Here is a 17,408-nt window from a genome sequence, read left to right on the forward strand (position 1 = left end):
GTGTTGGACAGGAGGAGGAGCAGACCCCCATAAAGAGAGGGTGTTGGACAGGAGGAACAGACCCCCATAAAGAGAGGGTGTTGGACAGGAGGAGCAGACTCCCATAAAGAGAGGGTGTTGGACAGGAGGAGGAGCAGACTCCCATAAAGAGAGGGTGTTGGACAGGAGGAGGAGCAGACCCCCATAAAGAGAGGGTGTTGGACAGGAGGAACAGACCCCCATAAAGAGAGGGTGTTGGACAGGAGGAGCAGACCCCCATAAAGAGAGGGTGTTGGACAGGAGGAGCAGACCCCCATAAAGAGAGGGTGTTGGACAGGAGGAGCAGACCCCCATAAAGAGAGGGTGTTGGACAGGAGGAGCAGACTCCCATAAAGAGAGGGTGTTGGACAGGAGGAGGAGCAGACCCCCATAAAGAGAGGGTGTTGGACAGGAGGAACAGACCCCCATAAAGAGAGGGTGTTGGACAGGAGGAGCAGACCCCCATAAAGAGAGGGTGTTGGACAGGAGGAGCAGACCCCCATAAAGAGAGGGTGTTGGACAGGAGGAGCAGACCCCCATAAAGAGAGGGTGTTGGACAGGAGGAGCAGACTCCCATAAAGAGAGGGTGTTGGACAGGAGGAGCAGACTCCCATAAAGAGAGGGTGTTGGACAGGAGGAGCAGACCCCCATACAGAGAGGGTGTTGGACATGAGGAGGAGCAGACCCCCATAAAGAGAGGGTGTTGGACAGGAGGAGCAGACTCCCATAAAGAGAGGGTGTTGGACAGGAGGAGGAGCAGACCCCCATAAAGAGAGGGTGTTGGACAGGAGGAACAGACTCCCATAAAGAGAGGGTGTTGGACAGGAGGAGGAGCAGACCCCCATAAAGAGAGGGTGTTGGACAGGAGGAGCAGACTCCCATAAAGAGAGGGTGTTGGACAGGAGGAGGAGCAGACCCCCATAAAGAGAGGGTGTTGGACAGGAGGAGCAGACTCCCATAAAGAGAGGGTGTTGGACAGGAGGAGGAGCAGACCCCCATAAAGAGAGGGTGTTGGACAGGAGGAGCAGACCCCCATAAAGAGAGGGTGTTGGACAGGAGGAGGAGCAGACCCCCATAAAGAGAGGGTGTTGGACAGGAGGAGCAGACCCCCATAAAGAGAGGGTGTTGGACAGGAGGAGCAGACTCCCATAAAGAGAGGGTGTTGGACAGGAGGAGGAGCAGACCCCCATAAAGAGAGGGTGTTGGACAGGAGGAGCAGACTCCCATAAAGAGAGGGTGTTGGACAGGAGGAGGAGCAGACCCCCATAAAGAGAGGGTGTTGGACAGGAGGAGCAGACTCCCATAAAGAGAGGGTGTTGGACAGGAGGAGGAGCAGACCCCCATAAAGAGAGGGTGTTGGACAGGAGGAGCAGACCCCATAAAGAGAGGGTGTTGGACAGGAGGAGCAGACCCCCATAAAGAGAGGGTGTTGGACAGGAGGAGCAGACTCCCATAAAGAGAGGGTGTTGGACAGGAGGAGGAGCAGACCCCCATAAAGAGAGGGTGTTGGACAGGAGGAGCAGACCCCCATAAAGAGAGGGTGTTGGACAGGAGGAGGAGCAGACCCCCATAAAGAGAGGGTGTTGGACAGGAGGAGCAGACCCCCATAAAGAGAGGGTGTTGGACAGGAGGAGGAGCAGACCCCCATAAAGAGAGGGTGTTGGACAGGAGGAGCAGACCCCCATAAAGAGAGGGTGTTGGACAGGAGGAGCAGACTCCCATAAAGAGAGGGTGTTGGACAGGAGGAGGAGCAGACCCGCATAAAGAGAGGGTGTTGGACAGGAGGAGCAGACCCCCATAAAGAGAGGGTGTTGGACAGGAGGAGGAGCAGACCCCCATAAAGAGAGGGTGTTGGACAGGAGGAGCAGACCCCCATAAAGAGAGGGTGTTGGACAGGAGGAGCAGACCCCCATAAAGAGAGAGTGTTGGACAGGAGGAGCAGACCCCCATAAAGAGAGAGTGTTGGACAGGAGGAGCAGACCCCCATAAAGAGAGGGTGTTGGACAGGAGGAGCAGACCCCCATAAAGAGAGAGTGTTGGACAGGAGGAGCAGACCCCCATAAAGAGAGGGTGTCGGACAGGAGGAGGAGCAGACCCCCATAAAGAGAGGGTGTTGGACAGGAGGAGCAGACCCCCATAAAGAGAGGGTGTTGGACAGGAGGAGCAGACTCCCATAAAGAGAGGGTGTTGGACAGGAGGAGCAGACCCCCATAAAGAGAGGGTGTTGGACGGGAGGAACAGACCCCCATAAAGAGAGGGTGTTGGACAGGAGGAGGAGCAGACCCCCATAAAGAGAGGGTGTTGGACGGGAGGAACAGACCCCCATAAAGAGAGGGTGTTGGACGGGAGGAACAGACCCCCATAAAGAGAGGGTGTTGGACGGGAGGAACAGACCCCCATAAAGAGAGAGTGTTGGACGGGAGGAACAGACCCCCATAAAGAGAGGGTGTTGGACAGGAGGAGGAACAGACCCCCATAAAGAGAGGGTGTTGGACAGGAGGAGCAGACCCCCATAAAGAGAGGGTGTTGGACGGGAGGAACAGACCCCCATAAAGAGAGGGTGTTGGACGGGAGGAACAGACCCCCATAAAGAGAGGGTGTTGGACGGGAGGAACAGACCCCCATAAAGAGAGGGTGTTGGACGGGAGGAGCAGACCCCCATAAAGAGAGGGTGTTGGACAGGAGGAACAGACCCCCATAAAGAGAGGGTGTTGGACGGGAGGAGCAGACCCCCATAAAGAGAGGGTGTTGGACAGGAGGAGCAGACAGGAGGAGCAGACTCCCATAAAGAGAGGGTGTTGGACAGGAGGAACAGACCCCCATAAAGAGAGGGTGTTGGACAGGAGGAACAGACCCCCATAAAGAGAGGGTGTTGGACAGGAGGAGCAGACCCCCATAAAGAGAGGGTGTTGGACAGGAGGAACAGACCCCCATAAAGAGAGGGTGTTGGACAGGAGGAGCAGACCCCCATAAAGAGAGGGTGTTGGACAGGAGGAACAGACCCCCATAAAGAGAGGGTGTTGGACAGGAGGAGCAGACCCCCATAAAGAGAGGGTGTTGGACAGGAGGAGCAGACTCCCATAAAGAGAGGGTGTTGGACAGGAGTAGCAGACCCCCATAAAGAGAGGGTGTTGGACAGGAGGAGCAGACCCCCATAAAGAGAGGGTGTTGGACAGGAGGAGCAGACCCCCATAAAGAGAGGGTGTTGGACAGGAGTAGCAGACCCCCATAAAGAGAGGGTGTTGGACAGGAGGAGCCATAAAGAGAGGGTGTTGGACAGGAGGAGCAGACCCCCATAAAGAGAGGGTGTTGGACAGGAGGAGCAGACCCCCATAAAGAGAGGGTGTTGGACAGGAGGAGGAGCAGACCCCCATAAAGAGAGGGTGTTGGACAGGAGGAGCAGACCCCCATAAAGAGAGGGTGTTGGACAGGAGGAGCAGACCCCCATAAAGAGAGGGTGTTGGACAGGAGGAGCAGACCCCCATAAAGAGAGGGTGTTGGACAGGAGGAGCAGACCCCCATAAAGAGAGGGTGTTGGGCAGGAGGAGCAGACCCCCATAAAGAGAGGGTGTTGGACAGGAGGAGCAGACAGGAGGAGCAGACCCCCATAAAGAGAGGGTGTTGGACAGGAGGAGCAGACCCCCATAAAGAGAGGGTGTTGGACAGGAGGAGCAGACAGGAGGAGCAGACCCCCATAAAGAGAGGGTGTTGGACAGGAGGAGCAGACCCCCATAAAGAGAGGGTGTTGGACAGGAGGAGGAGCAGACCCCCATAAAGAGAGGGTGTTGGACAGGAGGAGGAGCAGACCCCCATAAAGAGTAGGGGTGGGGGGAAAAATCGATACACCACAGTATCGCGATATTTTTTGCCTGACGATATTGTATCGATATTTGGACGCCAAGTATCGATATTGGAAAAAAAAAAAAAAAAAAAAACATTTTTTTTTTTTTTTTGCAGCCCATGCCAGGCCACCGGGCTACTATAAACTTTAGTTCCAAGGCCAGCAGTAAACAAACGGTAGCATATTTTCATTTTGTTTTAACAGTAACAGTTTTGTCATAACAGTAATTTACAAATTCCCCAGTTATGGGCTGCACAAGATGTTTTGTGTAAGTGAAGTGAAGTTGCAAAAACTACATAAGTACAGTAGTCCACACACACATCCAGTTAAGGTGGACTGTAAGTAGACTGTAACAAACAGTTCAGTTTGTCAGGTGCATGCAACTATGACATGACTTTATGAAAGTTGTTGGTCTGTCTACTTGACAATGTTGCTGCAATAAAATGGTTGAAGTCAGATGTACAGACTGAAAAATTGTTCTTATATAAACCAGATGTTGACAAAGTTTTCCTTTGGGGACATCATTTGCAGTTGAAAAAGTAAGAAATCGCAATATATCGAGATATCGCAATATTCAATATATCGCAATATCGATATATCGCAATATCGAAAATATCGCAGTATCGCAATACTATCGTATCGTGACTCAAGTATCGTTTCAGTATCGTATCGTGGGCATCTGGTGATTCCCACCCCTAATAAAGAGAGGGTGTTGGACAGGAGGAGGAGCAGACTCCCATAAAGAGAGGGTGTGAAAACAGACATGGCAATGACTCATACTACAGCACACAATCACATCAAAGTGAAGGCAGCTTCATCAACAACAGAGTCAGTAGGAAACCACTGGCCTCACAGCAGGAAAGTCAAGTCACAACATGCTGTTGCCTGTGAATATCAAGGGGCGGGGCCTAGTGGTTATGGGGACCTAGTTGCCATGTCACTGGTTTGATCCCTACGGCAGCTGGTGTGTCCATCAGCAGCCCTGTGCGCCGTCACAGTGTCCTTGAGAAAGACAGCCTCTGTACTGATCACTCATTGTAAGTCCCTCTTGGTAAGAGTGTGTCAGTTAAAAATCTAATTGTCACTGTGAATACATCTTCTGTAATTTGTCTGTCCGAGCCAAGCCGAGTGTCTTCACCAGGGGGAAAAGATACTTTTGGAAAATGAAGATAGTATCCTCAGAATTACAACGTCCACATTTGGAAGATGTATGATAGATATCTAGAAATGTTTTTTGTAAGATTTCAACAGGGCTAATGAGATTATAGTATGTTGAGGTCAGGTAGGTAGGTTTTGTCACAACAGATTTGTATCCATTTTAGCCTAATTAATGTGTACTAATACACCATAGAAATCAGAATAATTTTGTCATGCAACCTACAGTATGTAACTAATGAACACCTTCCAACAGCGGTAACCTAACACAGCAGCAATGTGGAGAAGAAGGGCTCAAACCGCTTTGTGGTTTCTCCAGGTGGCTTATCCCATAATGCTTTTTTTGGCGGTACCAGCAGGTTGCTGGCAGCTGGCCCAAGATGTGGATTTGTCCCTGAATTGAGTTGAACACAAATGATAGACATCTTGAAACAGCCTGAGTCTGATGCCTGTAGGTCCAGCGGAGGCGAGAGGTTTTCTCTTGTGTTGTGTTGCTAGACCTACTAAGATCCCCCATAATGCAGTGCTGCTGTTGGCCTCCTCAGTCGTCCTCCTAACTGTTGAATAATGGACATATTTTACAGAATAATATAATAGTATATTCTCATATTGTTGAAAAAGTAGCCACATCTTCATCTGCAGTGTTTTGTAACTTGGCCTTGAGGTATTATTTGAATATACTGTATTATGTGAACTGCTGGTTAAACAGTTAATTTACCATGAACTTAATAACCTTTTTAAGTCTGCAAACCAGACCGGTCCAGCCACCACTAGGTGTACTTTGTATTGTTACATTACAGTAATATGTCATGCATTTTAACTTTTTACTTTTTTTTATGTTTTTTTTCGACTTTTCTTTTAATAGATATGATAGAGAGACATGGAAGATTGGGTGGGGGAGGGGGATGAGATGCAAAGGTTTCTAACCATCAGGTCACTCTGCCATCACTTTCATGTGCTACAGAGGCTGGCAGGTGGCTACTTTACGTGCTGCTGCAGAATGAATACAAACTTTGCCTATCGCTGCTATCAGGCGATGTATTTGATGTGATTGATTTATTTGATGTGATTTATTTGATGTGATTGGGATCCAGGCCACAAATAACAAATGACTTTATCTACTGACTGATATTGAGGTTGTTGTTTACTGTAGAACATCTTATCAAGTATCTGGTGCTTCTGTGCCTAAAACAGTAATGAATGTCCAAGATAGGCTCCAGTATCTATAGAACTTATTACTGTGCATGAAAACAGTGCAGAGTTATCAGGGAGAAGAGTTTGAACTCATGTTGTAATCATGTGCATGTTGGGAGAGAATCTTCCTGGTGTGTGTGTGTGTGTGTGTGTGTGTGTGTGTGTGTGTGTGTGTGTGTGTGTGTGTGTGTGTGTGTGTGTGTGTGTGTGTGTGTGTGTGTGTGTGTGTGTGTGTGTGTGTGAGCGTGTGGGTGTGAGCGTGTGGGTGTGTGTGTGTGTGTGTGTGTGTGTGTGTGTGTGTGTGTGTGTGTGTGTGTGTGCTTGCGGGCGTTCGATTGCGCTGAATCTTTCAGGAAGTGTAAAGAGCACCAGGGCCGCTGGAAGTCACTTGGGCCCCACCGGGGGAAAAAATTGATGTTAAAAAAAAAAAGAAGAAGCCATATTTAGAGGCATATCTCATTTTAAATTAACTATTAGGATACTGTTGTGATGTAATTATTCAGTATTTTCTCCTTTTCTCACTCATTCAGAGCAAAGAGGGAGATATATAGCATGATGATAATGCTCTATATCTCCCTATTTGCTCTGAATACACCAGTTAACATGACACAGACTTAACATGATAGAAATATTATCAGCAAACTTAATGACTAGACTAATTATTTTGATCTGAATGGCATATATCAAGAAACATTGACTCCTCTCTTTGCTGTATAGTGGGAGGTGCATTTTTGAGTAGGCTATTAAAATAGAATGTCAAGTTCACATTTCTTTATTGCCAGATTAAACAATTCGTATTGGTTGTTGGTTGGTTCAACACAACATGTGCGTGCATGCGCGATTCTTCTTCTTCTCTAGCCTACAAGCATGTAACTTCCTTGATTGTTATTGTTGATAATTCTATTTAAATAGGCTACATTTTCATTTCCCGAAACATTCTTAAACAAGAAAGGAACATAGTGCACTGCAAAATATTTTTAATTAGATTTGTAAAAAAGAAAAAATGGAAAAAATCTAGGGGGTGCTGCAGCACCTGCAGCACCCCTACTTCCCGCGGCCCTGAAGAGCACTGCTTCGTGTGCCTTCAGTGAAAATCTGAAAGATCAAATCCAGAAAGAAAAGAAAGTGAGTGTGGCAGAAATGGGCAGGGGCCTATAGATGCGTAAGGACCCAAGGAATCCAGGGAAAAAGGAACTTTGATTGTTGACCCTAAAAGTTATGGACCAAAACATAAAGAGGGCTGTAATAGCACCACCATCAGGCCAATTGCTGTAATTTTTTCACCCATACTGAAAGGGCCCTCTGTGAACCTGGCTACCAAGTTTGGTAGCTCTAGGTCAGTGGTTCTCAACTGGTGGGTCGCGGGGGCGTTTTGAGTGGGTTGTGGATGTGTGCATGAAACAAAGTTTTCTACTCCTTGAGGATGCCGGCATCAATGGCCAACATGACGGTCTTTCAGAGCCTGTAGCAGAACATGACTGTCTTTCAGAGCCTGTAGCAGAACATGACTGTCTTTCAGAGCCTGTAGCAGAACATAACTGTCTTTCAGAGCCTGTAGCAGAACATGACTGTCTTTCAGAGCCTGTAGCAGAACATGGCTGTCTTTCAGAGCCTGTAGCAGAACATGACTGTCTTTCAGAGCCTGTAGCAGAACATGACTGTCTTTCAGAGCCTGTAGCAGAACATGACTGTCTTTCAGAGCCTGTAGCAGAACATGACTGTCTTTTAGAGCCTGTAGCAGAACATGACTGTCTTTCAGAGCCTGTAGCAGAACATGACTGTCTTTCAGAGCCTGTAGCAGAACATGACTGTCTTTTAGAGCCTGTAGCAGAACATGACTGTCTTTCAGAGCCTGTAGCAGAACATGACTGTCTTTCAGAGCCTGTAGCAGAACATGACTGTCTTTCAGAGCCTGTAGCAGAACATGACTGTCTTTCAGAGCCTGTAGCAGAACATGACTGTCTTTCAGAGCCTGTAGCAGAACATGACTCTCTTTCAGAGCCTGTAGCAGAACATGGCTGTCTTTCAGAGCCTGTAGCAGAACATGGCTGTCTTTCAGAGCCTGTAGCAGAACATGGCTGTCTTTCAGAGCCTGTAGCAGAACATGACTGTCTTTCAGAGCCTGTAGCAGAACATGACTGTCTTTCAGAGCCTGTAGCAGAACATGGCTGTCTTTCAGAGCCTGTAGCAGAACATGACTGTCTTTTAGAGCCTGTAGCAGAACATGACTGTCTTTTAGAGCCTGTAGCAGAACATGACTGTCTTTCAGAGCCTGTAGCAGAACATGGCTGTCTTTCAGAGCCTGTAGCAGAACATGACTGTCTTTCAGAGCCTGTAGCAGAACATTACTGTCTTTCAGAGCCTGTAGCAGAACATGGCTGTCTTTCAGAGCCTGTAGCAGAACATGACTGTCTTTTAGAGCCTGTAGCAGAACATGACTGTCTTTTAGAGCCTGTAGCAGAACATGACTGTCTTTCAGAGCCTGTAGCAGAACATGGCTGTCTTTCAGAGCCTGTAGCAGAACATGGCTGTCTTTCAGAGCCTGTAGCAGAACATGACTCTCTTTCAGAGCCTGTAGCAGAACATGACTGTCTTTCAGAGCCTGTAGCAGAACATGACTGTCTTTCAGAGCCTGTAGCAGAACATGGCTGTCTTTCAGAGCCTGTAGCAGAACATGACTGTCTTTCAGAGCCTGTAGCAGAACATGGCTGTCTTTCAGAGCCTGTAGCAGAACATGGCTGTCTTTCAGAGCCTGTAGCAGAACATGGCTGTCTTTCAGAGCCTGTAGCAGAACATGACTGTCTTTCAGAGCCTGTAGCAGAACATGACTGTCTTTCAGAGCCTGTAGCAGAACATGGCTGTCTTTCAGAGCCTGTAGCAGAACATGGCTGTCTTTCAGAGCCTGTAGCAGAACATGACTGTCTTTCAGAGCCTGTAGCAGAATATGACTGTCTTTCAGAGCCTGTAGCAGAACATGACTGTCTTTCAGAGCCTGTAGCAGAACATGACTCTCTTTTAGAGCCTGTAGCAGAACATGACTGTCTTTCAGAGGCTGTAGCAGAACATGACTTTCTTTCAGAGCCTGTAGCAGAACATGGCTGTCTTTCAGAGCCTGTAGCAGAACATGGCTGTCTTTCAGAGCCTGTAGCAGAACATGGCTGTCTTTCAGAGCCTGTAGCAGAACATGACTCTCTTTCAGAGCCTGTAGCAGAACATGGCTGTCTTTCAGAGCCTGTAGCAGAACATGACTCTCTTTCAGAGCCTGTAGCAGAACATGACTCTCTTTCAGAGCCTGTAGCAGAACATGACTCTCTTTTAGAGCCTGTAGCAGAACATGACTGTCTTTCAGAGCCTGTAGCAGAACATGACTCTCTTTCAGAGCCTGTAGCAGAACATGACTGTCTTTCAGAGCCTGTAGCAGAACATGACTGTCTTTCAGAGCCTGTAGCAGAACATGACTCTCTTTCAGAGCCTGTAGCAGAACATGACTCTCTTTCAGAGCCTGTAGCAGAACATGCTGTAGCAGAACATTGTTAAAGCCAGATATGGTGTCCTGAAACTACAAGGCTTAAAGCATCCATTGGTACCAAACATGTCATGCTAGCTGTGAGCATCACCAGTTTAAACTTGTTTAAAGCGTTGGGCTCTGGGTAAAGTGTCGGGCCGCAGGCCGCCCAGTCTGACTCTTTAAAAAGCATATAGCCCTAAAAAAAATGGGTCGCGACTTAATGACTAAGGAAAAATGTGGGTCATGAGGCTAGACCAGTTGAGAACCATTGCTCTAGGTGGTATGGTTTCTGAGCTACAGCTAATTAAATGCAAGATTTTGCCAGATTTTTCGAAACCCCATTCAAGTCAATGGGGGGGAAATGGCGCTTAATCGCGAATAGCGCCCAGACCACCTCACGAAGCCCTTACCAAAGTGTCTGTGTGGTGTGGCAGTTATTACGTCCCAAAATTTTGGCTGATCGAAAAATAGGAGTTTATAGATTGTGCCTTGCTTTCAGCAAGCACAATAATTAAGCGTGGAGGCCTGGCCTGCGGTGTGAACACTGGGACTAATGGTTTTTCATGTGGAGAGGCGCACGCTATGCTAAGCAGCTGGAAAGATAAAGCCCCCGCACAGTGACTCATCACCAGCAGGGGGGGGGGGGGGGGGGAGGACCAGCAAAGAGACAGACCCAAAAATAGAAAGAATGATGGAGGCCATCCTTTCAGTCTCTTCCTGAATATTCTAATTGGCAGCGTTATCTCTGTGATGATTATTAAGTGTTTATGTATTAAGCCCCATCAGGCTCTGCTCCTGCTTAATGTAGTGGAAAGAGAGGGGGTGGGGGGGGGGCTCTTTGTGAGACTGGACCCTCACACACTATCTGATATACACTAATACAGATACAGTATAGTAGCAGGTGTGTGTGTGTGTGTGTGTGTGTGTGTGTGTGTGTGTGTGTGTGTGTGTGTGTGTGTGTGTGTGTGTGTGTGTGTGTGTGTGTGTGTGTGTGTGTGTGTGTGAGAGAGAGAGAGAGAGAATGAGTTTTAGTTTATTTGGATCACCATTATTATATATATATATATATATATATATATATATATATATATATATATATATATATATAATATATATAATAAATATATTATTTTGTTTATTATGTTGATGTTTGAAGAAAAGTTAAGCTGAATAGTTATGAGAAATAAATACAGGGTGTGTTTGTTACACAGGTGTCCTGCTTCTTTTTATTCAGTATCATTGCTAGTTGACAATACCAGCTTAGAGGTGTATTATCGCTATCAGGTGGACTGAAGTTGCACTACAGACAGTTATGGGCCACACTCGGGAGCCCTGCTTAATTTTTTTTTTTTTTTTTTTTTTATTACAAAAAAAATCGGTATACCGGTTCGATCCGGTTTAGACGGCAATATCGAACCGGTTTTAAAATTTTCAAACCGACCCAGCCCTAGCGGCATCCAACCTCTTGCATACTCGCTTTCCTCCATTCTCCATAGTAGTTCTGGGAGAGCTGCCCCCCAGTGATGTCATCGACGTCATTGGAATCACAAACAAGCTATTCCTGGATGCCTATGAGATCATGATTATGTTATCCCATACACACTAGGGCATTCACAGACTAGTCAAAAAACATTTTTTTTTTTTTTTTTTTTTTTTTTTATCTTTAAGAAAGAACATACATGGACTATCATATCCCATATCCCCCACAAAGAACATCAAAACACAACAAAACAAAACAAGAAAACTGCATAAGATACACAATAATCCAAGAACAAACAAGACTATTGGACAAACAACCAAACAAAAACAATGCATTCAAAGTAAATACATAGATCTTGCCCTGTTGGCAGCTAGGAAATGCATAGCTTTAAATTGGAAACCATCCAATCCCCCAGCTGTAGTTCACTGGTGGAATGAACTCTCAAGCTACCATACGTTGGATAACATTTACTACAAGAGCAAAGGCAGATTCTTAGACATCCCCAAAATATGGCAACCACATACAGAGTTTGACTTTAAGAACGTTTTACCCCAGTGTCATTAGGCTTATCAGGATAGGAGCTGAATGCATTGTTTTTGTTTGGTTGTTTGTCCAATAGTCTTGTTTGTTCTTGGATTATTGTGTATCTTATGCAGTTTTCTTGTTTTGTTTTGTTGTGTTTTGATGTTCTTTGTGGGGGATATGGGATATGATAGTCCATGTATTGTATGTCGTGTAAATACCTCATGTTCTTTCTTAAAGATAAAAAAAAAAAAAAAAATTTTTTTTTTTTTTTTTAATTAAAAATAAATTAAAAACGGTTAGTCGACTAGTCGACTACCTTTAGGGACGACTAGTCGACTAGTAAAATTCACTAGTCGTGAATGCCCTAATACACACTCAACCATTGAGCCAAGATAGCCTGTTTGACAGACTTCAGACTACACCAAATACATTTAAAAAAAAAGTTGGAAAAACTGTCAAATTCCCCCAAACTACTGTATCACTGAACTATCTTTAACCAAATCACACTTTTCATAACTAATATATTTTTATGCCTCCGCCGGCGATAGCCAGGCCGGAGGCATTATGGATCCGGGTTGTCCGTCCGTACGTACGGCCGTCCGTCCGTCCGTCCGTACGGCCGTCCGTACGATGTTTGTTAACGCGATATCTGAGGAACGCCTGGACGGAATTTCATCAAATTTGCCTCAAACATCGACTTAGACTCAAGGATGATCTGATTAGATTTTGGTGGTCAAAGGTCAAGGTCACTGTGACCTCTCGAACGCCATTTTCAAGCTTGTTAACGCAATATCTCAGGAATGCCTTGACGGAATTTAATCAAACTTGTCTCAAACATCGACTTGGACTCAAGGATGAACTGATTAGATTTTGGTGGTCAAAGGTCAAAGGTCAAGGTCACTGTGACCTCTCGAACGCCATTTTCAAGCTTGTTAACGCGATATCTCAGGAATGCCTTGACGGAATTTAATCAAACTTGTCTCAAACATCGACTTGTACTCAAGGATGAACTGATTACATTTTGGTGGTCAAAGGTCAAGGTCACTGTGACCTCTCAAACGCCATTTTCCAGCTTGTTAACGCCATATCTCATGAATACCTTGACGGAATTTCATCAAATTTGCCTCAAACATCTACTTAGACTCAAGGATCAACTGATTAGATTTTGGTGGTCAAAAGTCAAAGGTCAAGGTCACTGTGACCTCTCAAACGCCATTTTCAAGCTTGTTAACGTGATATCTCAGGAATGCGTTGACGGAATTTAATCAAACTTGTCTCAAACATCGACTTGGACTCAAGGATGAACTGATTACATTTTGCTGGTCAAAGGTCAAGGTCACTGTGACCTCTCAAACGCCATTTTCCAGCTTGTTAACGCGATATCTCACGAATGCCTTGACGGAGTTTCATCTTAAATTTGCCTCAAACATCGCCTTACACTCAAGGATGATCTGATTAGATTTTGGTGGTCAAAGGTCAAAGGTCAAGGTGAGCTCTCAAACGCCATTTTCAAGCTTGTTAACGCAATATCTCAGGAATGCCTTGACGGAATTTAATCAAACTTGTCTCAACATCGACTTGGACTCAAGGATGAACTGATTACATTTTGGTGGTCAAAGTTCAAGGTCACTGTGACCTCTCACACACCCAATTTCCAAGCTCTGTAACGCAACATCACAGGAGCGCCTTGACGGAATCTCTTCCAATTTGCCTCAAATGGCGATTTGGACTCCAGAATGAACTAATGGCGGAGGCATAAGTCCGCGTTGCGGTCGTTCTAGTTTCACTTCCATTCACTGAGCCTACCCTGAAACTGCTTGGAGCCTCCCACTTTGAAAACCAGCTACAGCAGCTATTCCTAGATGTTAGGATGTTAGAGTATTAACCCTAACATACATGTTTTTGGTGTGTGCGTGTGCGTGCCATGCGCGTGTGTGTAATATAACTAGGAGTTATTTGATGGGATTATTGTTTGTTGAGTGTGCGTTGTGTGACTGTGTGTCGGTTACAGCATGTGTTTGTATGAGTATGTGCCTGCAGGCATGTAAGACTGCTAATTTATGAGAATGTGGGTTGATGTGTGACTGTAGCACTGTGGTTTGCTTACAGCGTGTGTGTGTGTGTGTGTGTGTGTGTGTGTGTGTGTGTGTGTGTGTGTGTGTGTGTTTCTGTGTGTGTCAGCTCGATGTACTTATATCCTCTCCTGCACATTAGTCTGATCCCTTTTGATGTTTGCCAGAGAAGCGTTGAGAATCTTTTTCTTTTTTCTCTCCTGCGTTCCTCTCATGCTGGCTTTAACCCATCCTGTATCACTGTACTGTACCCACCGTGGGAACACCTTCCTGTATCACTGTACTGTACCCACAGTGGGAACACCTTCCTGTATCACTGTACTGTACCCACAGTGGGAACACCTTCCTGTATCACTGTACTGTACCCACCGTGGGAACACCTTCCTGTATCACTGTACTGTACCCACCGTGGGAACACCTTCCTGTATCACTGTACTGTACCCACAGTGAGAACACCATCCTGTATCACTGTACTTACTGTACCCACAGTGGAACACCATCCTGTATCACTGTACTTACTGTACCCACAGTGGGAACACCTTCCTGTATCACTGTACTGTACCCACCGTGGGAACACCTTCCTGTATCACTGTACTGTACCCACCGTGGGAACACCTTCCTGTATCACTGTACTGTACCCACAGTGAGAACACCCATCCTGTATCACTGTACTGTACCCACAGTGGGAACACCTTCCTGTATCACTGTACTGTACCCACAGTGGGAACACCTTCCTGTATCACTGTACTGTACCCACCGTGGGAACACCTTCCTGTATCACTGTACTGTACCCACAGTGGGAACACCTTCCTGTATCACTGTACTGTACCCACCGTGGGAACACCTTCCTGTATCACTGTACTGTACCCACAGTGGGAACACCTTCCTGTATCACTGTACTGTACCCACAGTGGGAACACCTTCCTGTATCACTGTACTGTACCCACAGTGGGAACACCTTCCTGTATCACTGTACTGTACCCACAGTGGGAACACCTTCCTGTATCACTGTACTGTACCCACAGTGGGAATCAAGTCATCAAAAAACTACTGGTGCACAAAATGGACAAAAAGAGGAATTTTTGATAATACTGTTGAAAATGTATCTGGAATAGTTATTTTTTTCTTTTGTTGTTGCAATCAAAATTGTTTACATTGCAAATGAGGCTCTGCAGAGCATTTCTCAATGCTTATGCAGCATGTTTCATATTCTGAACAAATTGGCTCTCGAATTGTAACACATTTTGGCATCTAGAGACATTTTGTTGTGGCATTTTCCCAAATTACCTCCCTTTGGAGGCTTGAAAGTACGGAGGTTGCACAATTGTGCCTGCTAGAACATGAGGTGGTTACATCATGCAGAAACTAGGATTCAGTTTGACATCAACATGTGGTGGAACAAACTATGTTGTGTGGTTCACAGTAGCAAGTCATGTATCAATAGATCAGCTTTGTCTGGAGGCTCTGCCGCTGTCATGGTTGCTGCTCCCGTGTGTTGGGCACTGCTGCAGCTGAGCCAGCCTTGGCACACAGCATGTCACAGCGTAGTGGGACATTGACTAGTCTGGACTGGACTGCAGTCACGACTCTGGGTCAGCACTTTACTTGATAGCTTTTTACACACACACACACACATACACACTAGGGCTGGGCAATATGGACCAAAACTCATATCTCTCTATTTTTAGGGTGAATGTCGATACATGATATTTGTGTGTATATATATATATATATATATATATATATATATATATATATATATGTATATACCGTATATATATATATATATGAAATGAAAAATTAAAGGAACCACCGCAACACTGAAAATGACTTACTGATATTTATTTGTGAACAACGCGTTTCGCGTACAGCTTCATCAGGTTCACAGAGATGACGTGAACCTGATGAAGCTGTATTTTCATTTTCAGTGTTGCGGTGGTTCCTTTAATTTTTCATTTCATGTTTATCCTGCAATCGACCAGCACCTGATTTTTCTACTGGCTGTGCACATGGGAATCCTCTCTTCACCATATATATATATATATATATATATATATATATATATATATATTTAGAACACGGCTCTCTTGAATACTCGATTCTGATTGGTCAATCAACAATATTCACCGGTCATTATTTCTCGACAACCGACCGCTGCTCTGCCACACCTGGATTAATCAGTTGATAAGAGCCTTTTGTCAGTAAGACACTACTAATTAGGCCAACCAGTTGCAGCTGTGGTGTCTTGTGTGCCAATTACGAATGAAACCGCTTTGTCGTTGAAAACGCTATTAAAAAATCTATTTGAATAATTATTTTTGTCAGATTATTGAATGATTTAGTTGTAGGCCGTGTTCTAAGCGGGATAATGTATATTGAGGCGGTGATTACTGGAAATAATGACCTTCAGGTGAACGATTAAGCCCTCCGCTGCGCGTCGGGCTCAATCCACCTGTCGGTCATTATTTCCCCCGTAATCACCGCCTCAATATACATTATCCCTTACATATACAACAGTTAGTTCTGGCCAGGCAATTTGATTGGACAAGAGGGATCCTACCAGTGCCAATATTTCATGATAATGCACTGGCGCTTCACTGTGTGTAGATCACTCCGCTTCACAGCTGCCCTAATCAACAAAACACTTCACAGCTGTAGAGTAGACAGTAGTAAAGTAGACAGCCTGCAGTTAATTAGGCTGATTAGGCTACATTTTCAGCCGATATTAGCCAACAACCGCACTCCCTCTCATGTGATATTGCTTAAATATACATATATACTGTATATATCGGTATTCTCTGTGAAGTGGGCTGTTCAGTTGTACGTCAAAGCCACATGTGACATGTCACAACAATATTGTAGGGATGACTATTGGTGCTTCACCGCTTTCACAAATATCACAATGAGATTTTTGATAAATCATCATCAGTAATGTGAATATTACAAAGGCAAATAATAGAATAGCTGGTAAGTTCAAAACATTACATCACTTTACTGTAATACAGCCTTTAAAACCAGGAAAAGACAACACTTGTTCCATATCGCCTATATTACGATATCCAAAATCTAAGACGATATCTAGTCTCATATCACGATATGGATGTAATATTGATATATTGCCCAGCCCTAATACACACACAATATAACACACATAAGGGCACATGCACCCATCCTCTCTCAGTGTCTCTCTCTGCATTCCCATTTCTGCTGTATTTAAAATAACGTCTTTCCATAGACTTGATTATCCTAACTGTCCTAAGGTAGATATCTCAATTGGGCTAAACCAATGAATGAGTCAGATAGTGATACATGATCTCATCCAGAGGAAGGTGAAATGTAGTGTCTGCCTGACAGCACTTGTTTACAGGTGAATTCTATTCAAATGTTGTTCTTGAAATGCCCAGGAAAATCACCTGGGGGTTACATAAGAATTTGTGATTCAAAGCAATCTATCACATGGCGGAAAAAGACATTGCAGCCGTGTGTGTGTGTGTGTGTGTGTGTGTGTGACTCTTGCTACTATTGGGTTTTGATACGATTAATGTCTCTAATCGAAAATCCAATAAAGAAATTAAAATGTGTGTGTGTGTTTGTGTGTGCACGTGTGCATTCTCC

At 45.2% G+C, this 17,408-nt stretch overlaps 1 protein-coding gene across 1 annotated transcript in view; it reads left to right on the top strand.

The window, feature by feature from the left end:
• LOC310789092 (myosin-IIIa-like) overlaps positions 1 to 17,408 on the top strand; it is a gene marked incomplete at both ends in the record, with an annotated part of 48,047 nt that overhangs the window by 25,243 nt on the left and 5,396 nt on the right. The window lies entirely within an intron of this gene.

The sequence above is a fragment of the Poromitra crassiceps genome, assembly GCF_964638095.1.
Source record: "Poromitra crassiceps genome assembly, chromosome: 2".
Taxonomy (NCBI): domain Eukaryota; kingdom Metazoa; phylum Chordata; class Actinopteri; order Beryciformes; family Melamphaidae; genus Poromitra; species Poromitra crassiceps.